The sequence below is a fragment of the Chrysemys picta genome, unplaced genomic scaffold, assembly GCF_011386835.1.
Source record: "Chrysemys picta bellii isolate R12L10 unplaced genomic scaffold, ASM1138683v2 scaf15, whole genome shotgun sequence".
NCBI lineage: Eukaryota > Metazoa > Chordata > Testudines > Emydidae > Chrysemys > Chrysemys picta.
In genome coordinates this window covers 58,020-72,115 of record NW_027052722.1, presented here as the reverse complement: position 1 = coordinate 72,115, position 14,096 = coordinate 58,020, and positions in this window count along the sequence as shown.

The following is a 14,096-nucleotide window of genomic DNA, read 5'->3' as shown; positions in this document are numbered from 1 at the left end:
TCTGGGGAAGGGCCCCGGGCCCGGCGCTGAACAGTCATTGGGTCAGCCCTGGGATTGCCGTGGGAACCAGGCCCTGCTGTGCCGCAGGCTCCCAGTGCCAGGTGGGCCAGTCACTTGGGCCCAGATCCTCACGGGTTTAGACACCTAAATCCCACTGAAGTCCTACCTTCTCTGTGCCTCCGTTCCCCACCCCTGCAGTGGGGGTTACAGCCCTGCCCTGCCTCCCAGTGGTGGTGTGAGGATAAAGACCTTAAAGATTGGGAGGTGCTCAGCTCCTACAGTAATGGCGCCACAGGAGTACCTAAGACAGACTACAAACCGACAGAGATATGAGAAAAAACAGACACACACACACACTCCCAAACAGAACCACGTAGGGTAATGTATGTTATAAAACACATACACACATACAGATGAGAAACACACACACACCACTCTCAAACCGAACCATGCAGGGTAATGTATGTTATAAAAAACACCCACAAACCAACCACACACACCTAGCCCATGGACCAGGCTGAACTTGTTCCTGTCACTCTCATTTCACAGGCCCTTTCCTCCTAGTGTTTGTCACACTCACTTGTTGCATCTTGTTTTAAATCGGGCCCTGGGCCTGCAAACACTGGTCTGGATTCCACAAGCTGCCCTGCGCACTCGAGTCCTTACACCTACAAGGAGCTCCATGGAAGCGAAGGAGGGTCTGCCACATGCATGCAGGGATCCACCGAAGTGGACCCGTTTGTGGGATTGTGTCACTTCTGCATGAGTTTGCTCATGTGAATAGTCTAATTGACTTCACTGGGGCTCTGCACATGCACAAAAGTCCTTCCATGTGGATCAGTTAGAGGATCAGCGGCTTTGGCCCCCAAACTTGTTTGAGCTCCGTACAGCCGCAGGGGTCCACCCACACTCATCTCATTGTAAAACTGGGACCTTTGAAAGAATACGGCTTTTTCGTCTCAGCATTTACAAACATCTCCCTTTAATGTGCTACTTTATAGTCATCACTGCATGCAAGAGAGATGATTAATCCATTTTAATTAGTGATAGCACTGGGACTTCGACTGAGTTTGACTCCATTGCATGGCAATTTTACACCTTCAAATATTTTCACTCACACCACTATGTTGTCACTGTTACATCAGCTGCATTGTAAATGAATCCTAGGTAGAAAGGGGACTCCATTTCACACACTCTCGGGGTCAAACCCTGCTAGCAGCTCCGTGTAGGTGGACGCCCGCAGAGGCTTCGGTGAGCTTCATCCTAGGTGCAGTGAGCCACCCACAATGATCAGCTTGTAACATCGGGGCCTTCGTTGTGACAACTTGTTTGATGATCAGAACAGTTGCTGAAATCATTTCCAGAAGTGTGAGCAGCCAGAGAAGCTTGAACTCAATAATGCATTAAAATATACACTCTCTATCTCCACTTCTGCAAATGTGCTCAATGGGCATTCACGTTGTTCCCTAAGAGTTTAATAAGCTTGGGCTATTATGGGGCTAGAAATCAGACAAGGGCAGTCATTTAAAGATACATCTCTGTAAGAGAAGAATTTGGGCCCTGTGAATTCCCCATGTTGCAGAATTTGGCTTCCAGAAAGTAGCAGAGTACAGAAAGTTCCACACCGCCGTTGCTTGTTCTCTCCATTCACTCATACTGCACCGTGATCCTATGTCCAATGAGGGTTTTGATCTGACCCGAATTGTTTTCAGGATGCAGTTCCTTGGGATTCTGCGGCTAAATCATCCCAGCCCCATGGTCAAAGCCATGGTAGAAGGCTCTGGGGGAGGAAATCTCCATGAGGAGACCCTAGCTGAGATACCTCCACATCATCCTGGTAGGGGGCGAAGAGGGAACAAAGCCACAAGGCCCACCCTCAGGCCCTGCACATCCCCAGAGCACTGCAGAAGGCCAGGGCTCTCCATGCAGAGGCCTTTTACCTCCAGACCAGCTCTATCCCCAAATGCAGTTGAAGGCAATGGGAACACTGGCTCCACAGCCCCACTGAAAATCAGCTCCCAGGTGTCCCCAGTTGGGCACAAGAAATGAAGGCACCCAAAAATCAGTAGCTGTTTTTGAGAACATTGACCTCCCCCTCTCCGTGCCTCAGTTTTCCCGTCTGTAAAATGGAGATAATACTCCTCACCCACCTTGCTAAAGCACTTTGAATGACGAACGCTTGGTAATGCTTGTTGGAGAGACCATAGAGAGAGAGGAACTTTCGTCACACACGGATCAGAGACCTAGCAGCAGCCATATTGCTTCCCACCCCTTTGACTGAGTCCCTGGAATGCCCAGTGAAAATATGCGTCCACTGAACAATTCTAGACTGCCTTTGGGGGGACAAGATACTCTTGTTACAAAGGAACACTGAGATGATCAGAAAGCCGGAGCCAGGGACCATCCTATAGTTTGGCAGCTTTTCCTTAAGAGAGTCAAGAGCTTTGATTCATTCTAAATTAGACTCTTCCTCAGTCACTCTGTGTGAGTGTGTGGATAGAGAGAGAGAAAGTACATGGGTGTGTACCTATATGGGTAGGAAAAAGCAGGGAGAGGCGGCAGGGAGCAGAGACAGGCACTAGGGAAAGACACCCATGGGGAATGGGGAGCAAGTGGGTTGGGGGAGGAAGAGCCAAAAAGGGACAGAAGGAAAGAAAGGGGGGGGGGGAAGAGCCCACAGGCCCCAGGGAAAGGGGTTGGAGGAGGTGCAGAGGAAGAGAATAGAAAAGAATGAGACAGAGAGAGGGAGAAGATGAAGGGGGAATAAAAATCATAGGGAGAAGGGATAAAAAAATGGCTCAAGGGGAGGAGAGAGCAAGACAAGCCACCACGTTAGTGGAGCCTGTTGTAATAATTTGGGCCTCATACGCCTACTCCGATTGTAAGCTTAACTTTGGGTAAGTGGATAAAAAGTTGATCAAATGTTCCAATAACTCATAACAGGGAACATTGAGGAAAGGGAGACAGACTGAATGAGCCCAAACAGAAAGGCCAATTAGTAACTCAAGGACACTGTTAAGATCATGCTTGGTCAACAAGAGAACTGTGGGGCTGGAAATCAAGGGACCAAAACTGGTGTGTCGGAAATGAGGTCTAATTGGTAGACAAAATAATAAGGGGAAGGACTATTCCACCCATCGCTCCCTTTGGGGTCCATTAGAAAAAAGACCTTTGGGGAGAATGAAGCACTCTGACTAGCTGGGAGATGGGTGGACAGGAAGAAGTGAACTTCACTGCATGGCTGCCACATCCACCATCTCCTCGGGACCTCAGGATCCACCGTAACGCTGTTGGGCCTTCATGATCCTGATCCTGATGCTGAGAAATGTCCTGTCCAGACCAGGCCTGAGAGAGAGGGACTCAGATGACACGGCCACCTCCACTGGCTCCAGCCAAATCCCAAACACCACCTGGGATGTAAGGGGGTGTTTGCTGTGGGACTGAGCAGACCAATGTCTGTGTGTTCCAAAATCCCAAGCCTTGTTTCACTGTTCAGTGCTGTACAGTGGCAGGAGTCATGTTAACACCTTTCAATCTCTAGGCCAATATATTCCATTAAACCGAATACAAAAACCTTCCAGGCTATGGCTGCCTCTCTGCCCCCAACTCATACTAGCCCTTGGGAGAGCTGCATTGCTCAGCTGCCCCACACCCTCCCCACAGCCACCCTCCTCTCCATCAACCCCACGGTCTCAACCTTGGGGTCAGCTACAACTCTACCTCTCCCCCTCGCCCCACCCCACATCCAGGCTGCTGACCAATCTTGCCAGTCATAAAATCATAGACTATCAGGGTTGGAAGGGACCTCAGGAGGTCATCTAGTCCAACCCCTGCTCAAAGCAGGACCAATCCCTAACTAAATCATCCCAGCCAGGGCTTTGTCAAGCCTGACCTTAAAAACCTCTAAGGAAGGAGATTCCACCACCTCCCTAGGTAACCCATTCCCGTGCTTCACCACCCTCCTAGTGAAAAAGTTTTTCCTAATATCCAACCTAAACCTCCCCCATTGCAACTTGAGACCATTACTCCTTGTTCTGTCATCTGCTACCACTGAGAACAGTCTAGATCCACCCTCTTTGAAACCCCCTTTCAGGTAGTTGAAAGCAGCTATCAAATCCCCCCTCATTCTTCTCTTCTGCAGACTAAACAATCCCAGTTCCCTCAGCCTCTCCTCATAAGTCATGTGCTCATTTTTGTTGCCCTCTGCTGGACTCTTTCCCATTTTTCCACATCCTTCTTGTAGTGTGGGGGCCAAAACTGGACACAGTACTCCAGATGAGGCCTCACCAATGTCAAATAGAAGGGAATGATCATGTCCCTCGATCTGCTGGCAATGCCCCTACTTATACATCCCAAAATGCTGTTAGCCTTCTTGGCAACAAGGGCACACTGTTGACTCATATCCAGCTTCTCGTCCACTGTAACCCCTAGGTTCTTTTCTGCAGAACTGCTGCCTAGCCATTCGGTCCCTAGTCTGTAGCAGTGCATGGGATTCTTCCGTCCTAAGTGCAGGACTCTGCACTTGTCCTTGTTGAACCTCATCAGATTTCTTTTGGCCCAATCCTCTAATTTGTCTAGGTCCCTCTGTGTCCTATCCCTACCCTCCAGCATATCTACCACTCCTCCCAGTTTAGTATCATCTGCAAACTTGCTGAGGATGCAGTTCACGCTATCCTCCAAATCATTAATGAAGATAGTGAACAAAACCGGCCCCAGGACCGACCCTTGGGGCACTCCGCTTCATACTGGCTGCCAACTAGACATGGAGCCATTGATCACTACCCGTTGTGCCTGATGATCTAGCTAGCATTCTATCCACCTTATAGTCCATTCATCCAGCCCATACTTCTTTAACTTGCCGGCAAGAATTCTGTGGGAGACCGTATCAAAAGCTTTACTCAAGTCAAGGAATAACACATCCACTGCTTTCCCCTCATCCACAGAGACAGTTATCTCGTCATAGAAGGCAATTATGTTAGTCAGACATGACTTGCCCTTGGTGAATCCATGCTGATTGTTCTTCATCACTTTCCACTCCTCTAAGTGCTTCAGAATTAATTCCTTGAGGACCTGCTCCATGATTTTTCCAGGGACTGAGGTGAGGCTGACTGGCCTGTAGTTCCCCAGATCCTCCTTCTTCCCTTTTTTAAAGATGGGCACTACATTAGCCTTTTTCCAGCCATCCGGGACCTCCCCCCGATCACCATGAGTTTTCAAAGATAATGGCCAATGGCTCTGCAATCACCTCCGCCAACTCCTTTAGCAGGGCTGGCTCCGGGCACCAGTGCAGGAAGCAGGTGCTTGAGGCGGCCAACGGAAAGGGGCGGCACGTCTGGGTCTTTGGCGGCAATTCGGGGGCAGGTCCCTCTCAAAGTGAAGGACCCGCCGCTGAATTGCTGCCGAAGAATGAAGAGGCGCGGCAGAGCTGCTGCCGAAGTGCCACCGATCGCGGCTTTATCTTCCCACCCCGCACTTCACTGCTTGGGGCGGCAAAAAACCTAGAGCCAGCCCTATCCTTTAGCACCCTCGGATGCAGCGCATCTGGCCCCATGGACTTGTGCTCGTCCAGCTTTTCTAAATAGTCCCGAACCACTTCTTTCTCCACAGAGGGCTGGTCACCTCGCCCCATGCTGTGCTGCACAGTGCAGTAGTCTGGGAGCTGACCTTCTTCATGAAGACAGAGGCAAAAAAAGCACTGAGTACATTAGCTTTTTCCACATCCTCTGTCACTAGGTTGCCTCCCTCATTCAGTAAGGGGCCCACACTTTCCTTGACTTTCTTCTTGTTGCTAACATACCTGAAGAAACCTTTCTTGTTACTCTTAACATCTCTTGCTAGCTGCAACTCCAAGTGTGATTTGGCCTTCCTGATTTCACTCCTGCATGCCTGAGGCCTGGTCTACACTAGGAGGTTATGTTGAATTTAGCAGTGTTAAATCAAATTAACCCTGCACCCGTCCACACAACGAAGCTATTTAGTTCGACATAGAGATCTCTTTAATTCGATTTCTGTACTCCTCCCCGACGAGGGGAGTAGCGCTAAATTCGACATGGCCATGTTGAATTAGGGTAGGTGTGGATGGAATTCGATGGTAATAGCTCCGGGAGCTATCCCACAGTGCACCACTCTGTTGACGCTCTGGACAGCAGTCCGAGCTCGGATGCTCTGACCAGCCACACAGAAAAAGCCCCGGGAAAATTTGAATTCCTTTTCCTGTCTGGCCAGTTTGAATCTCATTTCCTGTTTGGACATTGTGGCGAGTTCAGCAGCACTGGCAACGATGCAGAGTTCTCCAGCAGAGGTGACCATGCAATTGCTGAATAGAAAGAGGGCCCCAGCATGGACTGATCGGGAAGTCTTGGATCTGATCGCTGTGTGGGGCGATGAGTCTGTGCTTTCGGAGCAGCGATCGAAAAAATGGAATACGAAGATCTACGAGAAGATCTCCAAAGCCATGCTGGAGAGAGGATACAGCCGGGATTCAACGCAGTGCTGCGTGAAAATCAAGGAGCTGAGACAAGGGTACCAGAAGACCAAAGAGTCAAACGGACGCTCCTGATCCCAGCCCCAGACATGCCGTTTCTACGAGGCACTGCATTCCATTCTTATGTGCGGCCGCCACCACTACCCCACCACTGACCATGGACTCTGAGGATGGGATATTGTCGACGGCCGCTTCCTTGGAGATGTTAGTGGACGGGGAAGATGAGGAAGGAGATGAGGAGGACGAGGCAGTCGACAGCGCTTACAATGCTGATTTCCCCGACAGCCAGGAACTCTTCATCACCCTCACGGAGATCCCCTACCAACCCTCCCCAGGCGTTAACCCGGACCCTGGATCAGGGGAAGGATCAGTCGGTAAGTGTTTTAAACATGTAAACATTTATTTTGAACAGAACAGGAATATTAACAATGGGTTTTTCATGATTAGTTTGCCCTAGGCGCTTAACGTTTTAGTCCTTGGCAGTGCAACTACTGCAAAAGAATCTAAAAATGTCCGGTTTATCATGATTAGTTTGCCCTAGGCGCTCTACTTTTTAGTCCTTGCCAGTGCAGCTACTGGAAAATAAGATCTATATGTCCGGGGATAGAGCTGAAATCCTCATGGGACATCTCCATGAAGCTCTCCTGGAGTTAATTGGAAAGCCTTTGCATGAGGTTCCTGGGGAGAGCGGCCTTATTGCGTCCTCCGTGGTAGGAAACTTTTCCGCGCCGGGCTAGCAGCAAGTACTCTGGGATCATTGCCTTACAGAGCATGGCCGCAGATGGCCCTGGTTTTTGCTGGCATTCACGCAGCATGCGGTCTTTCTCTGTGTCAGAAATCCTCATCAGAGTTATGTCGCTCATGGTGACCTGCTTTGAATTAGGGGAATGTTAATATTGGGACTGCATGCATGTTCTTTACATTACTGTAACCGACGGTTTACAGCCACGCGGTGGAGGCGGGAGAGGGGCAGCATACAGGGATCTTTCCTGGGGACAGCCGCGAGGGGGTGGGACAGGGGCAGAGTTCATGCTTGCCGGATTGCAGCAGGAACTGGCCAACGCTAGGAGCATTGCTTTGAACGTGAAAGGAGGGCACTGCTATAAATTACATTTTAAGCAGCCAAAAGTCTACGGCTTACCATGTCAACCTGCTACCCGAATTCCGCTGTCCTGCTCCGCTTGTCTGATCTCCACTGCAAGACCCCAGGCACTGAATGCGAAGGCCGAAAATTCGACCTTGTCCTGAGTGCACATGTGATAGGTGCTGTGCATGGTCTTCTTCACAGAGAAAGACTATGTTCATTGTTCACAAAAATGTATCTTTGTGAGGAATTCACTCCCTTTTTCCCATCCCACAGTGTAGATACATTTCTGATAATTTTTATATGACTTTACATTGTGCCTCTTTATATAACCTTGTGGTGGGTCTACCCACGTGTGACCTCTGTTTTTATGGGACTTTGTATCAAAGCCTTATTTAGAAACTTTGCATTACCCTTGGTATAATATTATAGCCCCTAAGGATAGAATAAGATAGAAGAAAAATTTCTTTTTGCTAGCAGTAGAACAAGAGCTCTCCCCCCTCCCCCGTCTTAATCAATTGCCCTGTTGAATGAATGAGGTGTGAATGAGCAAGGCATGGAAGGCAGCACCTCCAAATAGCCTCAACTGTTGGAGAGGGGCTGGGAGCCAGACCCAAGGACAATAAAACGTGTCAAGTGGGCTCATTAAAGACAAGCAGACATACTGTCGGCCTCGGGGGGGGGGGGGGGGGGGGGGGGGGGGGGGGGGTTAGAAGCAGGGCCGGCTCCAGGCACCAGCTTCTCAAGCAGGTGCTTGGGGCGGCCGCTTGGGAGAGGGGCGGCAGGTCCAGGTATTCGGCGGCAATTCGGCGGACGGTCCCTCACTCCAGCTCGGAGTGAAGGACCTCCTGCCGAATTGCCGCCGCAGATCGCGATTGCGATCGCGGCCGCGGCTTTTTTTTTTTTTTTTTGGTTTTGGCTGCTTGGGGCGGCCAAAACCCTGGAGCCGGCCCTGGTTAGAAGCAAGCACCTTCTTTTGGAAACACCCTCTTTGCAGCATTGGAACAACACTCAAAAGAAAGCAGCACGAAGGACCAATGGACACAGACACAGAGTTTGAATCTGGTATAGATTTGCATAAGAGGAAAGCTGCTATAAAAGTAAGGTGTCTTGCAGAGAACCCCGGGTCTCGTCTTGTCAACATGGAAGCATCGATCCGGATCGGCAGAAGCCCGGCTCCACCCCCTCCCCCATCTAACTCACCTGGCCAGTAAAGTTAAGGGGAGCAACTAATTGGTAACAACAAAACGGAGTGTGTTTGTGTGTGTGTGTGTGTGAGTGTAAGTGTAATATATTATATGCATATGATACAGTGTTAATAAATACATGTATTACTAATAAATGTGGCGTTTTGCCTTATTCCCCCTGAAAAGATCCTGTGCAGTACTTTAAGTACAACATTATTAGTGGAGAATGCGGAAGGGGGAGCAAGCATAGAATCCACAGTTATTATAAAACTGGTGTGCACGCCGCCAGCTTTAGCAAGCCTGGCACTATAGAAAAAAGAGTGTAAACTTTCAGTTAATTAACCAAACTCTAAAGGATATAGGAGTTTAGGTTTAAATTGTGTTATACAGGTACATACTAGGAAAAAAAGAGTGTAAACTTTCAGTTAATTAACCAAACTCTGAAGGATATAGGTGTGACGTTGTGCAGTCTATATGGTTTTATAAAAACTAGATAATAAGTCAATATAATGTAACTGAGATAGTTTTAGAGAAAATACGGTAATAAGTGAATGTAACGTAACTGGGATATGCTTCATGCAAAAGGTCTCTTGTAAGGTATCATTACAAAGCTTATAATCTACTGAGTATGATCATCTGATTTGTATAAATGTACCACTCTTGTATCTAAAACTAGAAATATAAAATGTAACTCTGAGGGCCTATTGTAATTGTGTAAAGTGTGGACCATTAATGATGGTTTGGAATCTTGATGACTCCCATTGTCTGCAGATGGCTGTATTTACCCTTGAGTCTTCCTGTATATGTGTGTGCTGGCAAGTGAGTAATGAAGTCTTGCAGTGACATGTGATCATGTCACCTGAACTGGAATCCATCTTTAACCTGGTGCTTTTCCAGTGAGGGGGGGTGGAAACCCAGAGAGACAAAGAGTTCCCGCCTTATGCAAAAGATATATAAAGGGGGGAAGAGAACAGAGAGGGAGAGGAGCCATCATGAAGAATCCCCTAGCTATCACCTGAACTGCAATAAAAGCTGTACCAGGCGAAGGAATTGTGCCCAGGCCTGGAAGGTGTCCAGTCTGAGAAAAACTTACTGAAGCATCTCTGAGGGTGAGATTATCTGTATTCAGTTTGATTAGGCATAGATTTGCGCATTTTATTTTATTTTGCTTGGTGACTTACTTTGTTCTGTCTGTTACTACTTTGAACCACTTAAATCCTACTGTCTGTATTTAATAAAATCACTTTTTATTTAGTAATTTACTCAGAGTATGTATTAATACCTGGGGGAGCAAACAACTGTGCATATCTCTCTATCAGTGTTATAGAGGGCGAACAATTTATGAGTTTGTCCTGCATAAGCTTTATGCAGGGTAAAACGGATTTATCTGGGTTTAGACCCCATTGGGAGTTGGGCATCTGAGTGCTAAAGACAAGCACACTACTGTAAGCTGTTTTCAGGTAAACTTGCAGCTTTGGGACAAGTGATTCAGACCCTGGGTCTGTGTTGGAGCAGACTGGAGTGTCTGGCTCAGCAAGACAGGGTGCTGGAGTCCTGAGCTGGCAGGGAAAACAGAAGCATGTCTTTGCACATCGGGTGGCAGCTCCCAAGGGGGTTTCTATGATCCAACCCTTAACAATAGGAGTTTAGGTTAGAATTGTGTTATAGAGGTAAATACACCCTCAGCCGTAGCAAGACTGAGCTAAAGAGGAGAACTTAGTGTTTCTCACTCTGATCCAGGGAAGGATTTGTATAATTGGTGTATGAACCTTCGGTGGTAGCAAACCGAGTAATACAGAGGGAAGCTTAGCATCTCTCCCTCTGGCCCAGAGTGGGTTAAAATCATAAGATACAGATCTTGTTCTGTTAAACCAAACTCTGAAGGATATAGGAGTTTGGGCAGTGTAGTGTGGTTTATGTTTGTTTGTTTGTTTGTTTGTTTTTTTGTAAGTAATATTGTGGTAATTTCACAATTTTAAAGAAAATGTTTAAGAAACGGAACCAGGAAGGGTGGGGGCTAGTTGGAAAGCCCACCCTCCTTGCTAAATTGGTAGTGGAACAAGGCTTGTGCCCATAAAAAGAAACTGTCTATTAAAAAAAGCAGGATCGGGCCCAAGCAAGCAATAGATAAAAAAACTGGAAAACAGGTTGGGTACAGAGAGTTAAAACAGCACTCTCAAATCTTACAGCAGCAGTAACATCAGGAAAAGAAACATTTAAGACCCCAGAAGGGGGCAGACCTTTGGGACCCCTCTGGAGATTGGGAAGGGGGATATTTAAAATATTTGGATAAATTCCTCCTTCCAGGGCCAAAATGCCATTGAAACAGTTAACAACAGTGCCTGCTTCTGCCTCAGATCTCCAGGCCATGGCAAAATGGCTGGAGATTTTAAAACAGAAATTTTTTTTCTAGATGGAGTGTTAACGCCCTTTTACTGAAAGAAAGGGAGGATTTACACTCACAAAAAATGCACCATTTAATTAGCATTTGTGCAGCCCCAAGTACCAAACACACTGTGGCAGAGACCAAGCAGGTTCTGCCATGGTGAAAGCACTGTGCTAATTTGTTTCCAAGCTTCTATCTTTCAGGCTCTGAACCAAAACATCAGGAGAGCTGGTACCAGCTAAAGAGTTATAAAATACCATGGTTATAGTGTCATGACAAAGTCTGTGTTCAGTGTTCTGTGTTGCATGTTCTGTGTCTGTCTCTAGTGGTGTCCTGTGCTAGCATTGGGTCCAAAAAAAGAGGGGATACTACACCAGACAGGGCAAATGTCTTTTCCTCTCTCTACTTCCCCCATGTCCATCCAATTTATCAATCACCACTTGTGTCCAAAAAACTTTGGTCCCCAATGCATCAGGTTTATTTTTTGTTAGGTTCTCTAATAGTCATTTTGTTGTTAATTTTTGTTATTAATACATTTGTATTTTGTTAGTTACATTTGCTTGCATTATTATTAATTCCACACTTTCCTCTATGCACTCTGGTTCTATTTCCCCAAGCCCTGAAGGGTAGTTCTTGGGCCCCCATAACCTGTAAGACCTTGGCCCATAATTCTATGGCCCCATCTTTCAGGTCCCCAGAAACCTCTAAGAACAACTGTTAAAAATAGGAAATTCTACAACATTTTAGCAACTAAATGTTAGTTTAAGTCCAAATCAGCTTAACCTTGCATAACAACTGTGGTACTCCTACAAAATCTTATTTGTTGTGTGTGCTTAAGAAGGTCCTGACCTCAGTGACTTTTATTGTTTAATGGCTATTGCAGCATCAAACTTGGGCCTCATTTTGTTTGTCAATGTACCCAATTATTGTAATGGTAATGGTTTTGTTGTATTTCCAATTATTATAATTATAAATGTTTGCATTTGTGTTTATGTTATATCTGGTGTTTAGTCAATTGTAATGGTTATAGTTATATTCACCTGGTTATAATTGTTTGGTTTGTTTGCAACAAATACAAAAGATTTATATGGTGACCACTCAAGAATTGTTCTTGAGAGGTCAAAAGGAGGACAATGTAGATAAATCTCTGATAATTTTCATATGACTTTACATTGTGCCTCTTCATATAACCTTGTGGTGGGTCTACCCAAATGTGACCTCTGTTTTCATGGGACTTTGTATCAAAGCCTCATTTAGAAACTTTGCATTACCCTTGGTGTAATATTATAGCCCCTAAGGATAGAATAAGATAGAAGAAAAATTTCTTTTTGCTAGCAGTAGAACAAGAGCTCTCCCCCCCCCCCCACTCTTAATCAATTGCCCTGTTGAATAAATGAGGTGTGAATAAGCAAGGCATGGAAGGCAGCACCTCCAAACAGCCTCAATGTTGGAGAGGGGCTGGGAGCCAGACCCAAGGACAATAAAACGTGTCAAGTGGGCTCATTAAAGACAAGCAGACATACCAATGGCCTCAGGGGTTAAAAGCAAGCACCTTCTTTTGAAAACACCCTCTTTGCAGCATTGAAACAACACTCAAAAAAAAGCAGCACAAAGGACCAATAAACACAAACACAAAGTTTTAAATCTGGTATAGATTTGCATAAAAGGAAAGCTGCTATAAAAGTAAGGTGTCTTGCAGAGAACCCCGGGTCTTGTCTTGTCAACATGGAAGCATCGATCCGGATCGGCAGAAGCCCGGCTCCACCCCCTCCCCCATCTAACTCACCTGGCCAGTAAAGTTAAGGGGAGCAACTAATTGGTAACAACAAAACGGAGTGTGTTTGTGTGTGTGTGTGTGTGAGTGTAAGTGTAATATATTATATGCATATGATACAGTGTTAATAAATACATGTATTACTAATAAATGTGGCGTTTTGCCTTATTCCCCCTGAAAAGATCCTGTGCAGTACTTTAAGTACAACAACAGCTGCGAATGTCTCCCGACCTACCCCGGCATCCCCCTCCCAGAGGCTGGCGCAGATTAGGCGGAGAAAGAAAAGGACACGGGACGACATGTTCTCCGAACTTATGGGCTGCTCCCGAGCCGAGGCGGCCCAGCAGACCCAGTGGAGGGAGAACATGTCGCAATACCAGCAATCACACAGCGAATGGGAGGAGAGGTGGCGGCAGGAACACCAGCAGGCGACTCAAACGCTGCTTGCACTTATGAGGGAGCAAACGGACACGCTCCGGCGCCTTGTGGATGTTCTGCAGGACCGGAGGCAGGAGGACAGAGCCCCGCTGCAGTCTATCTCTAACCGCACCCCCACCCCCCCCGCCACAAAGTCCCATCCCCCCCTCACCCAAAGTCCCAAGAAGGAGGGGCGGCAGGGGCCGTGAAAACTGTCACTCCACCCCTGCAGACTGCTCAAGTACCAGAAGGCTCTCATTCCCAAAAATTTGATAAGTCCTTTCCTTCCTGCCTCACCCAAGCCCCCGTCCCAGTTTCATCCCCTAACTGTGTAGTTGCTAATAAAAAATATGTTTCTGTTAATTACTGTTTCCATCATGTTCTTTTAGAGGAGAGTGTGTTTGAAGTGGGGAAAGGGGGCTGGTAATTGGAGAGGACAGTCACCTTTACCAGGGTACAGACACGGGGCAGGTTCAGCAGAAGGTCACACACACATTGCAGTTACTAGGAACCCTGGTCAGTCTGGGAGGTGGTTTTCATGTTCTGAGGGTGGGGGGGAGGGCTATGTGACTTTGTGGCGGGGGAGGGCGGTTAGAGATCTTATGCAGCGGTCCTTAGCCTGGATCACAGAGCCACGCAGCAGGGGATCTGTAACCGTCCTCCCCCGCCACAAAGTCACATAGCCCACACACACAGAGTCCCGAAAAGGAGGGGTGACAGGCTCCGTTGAAACAACCAGTCTACCACTACGGACCACTCTAGGA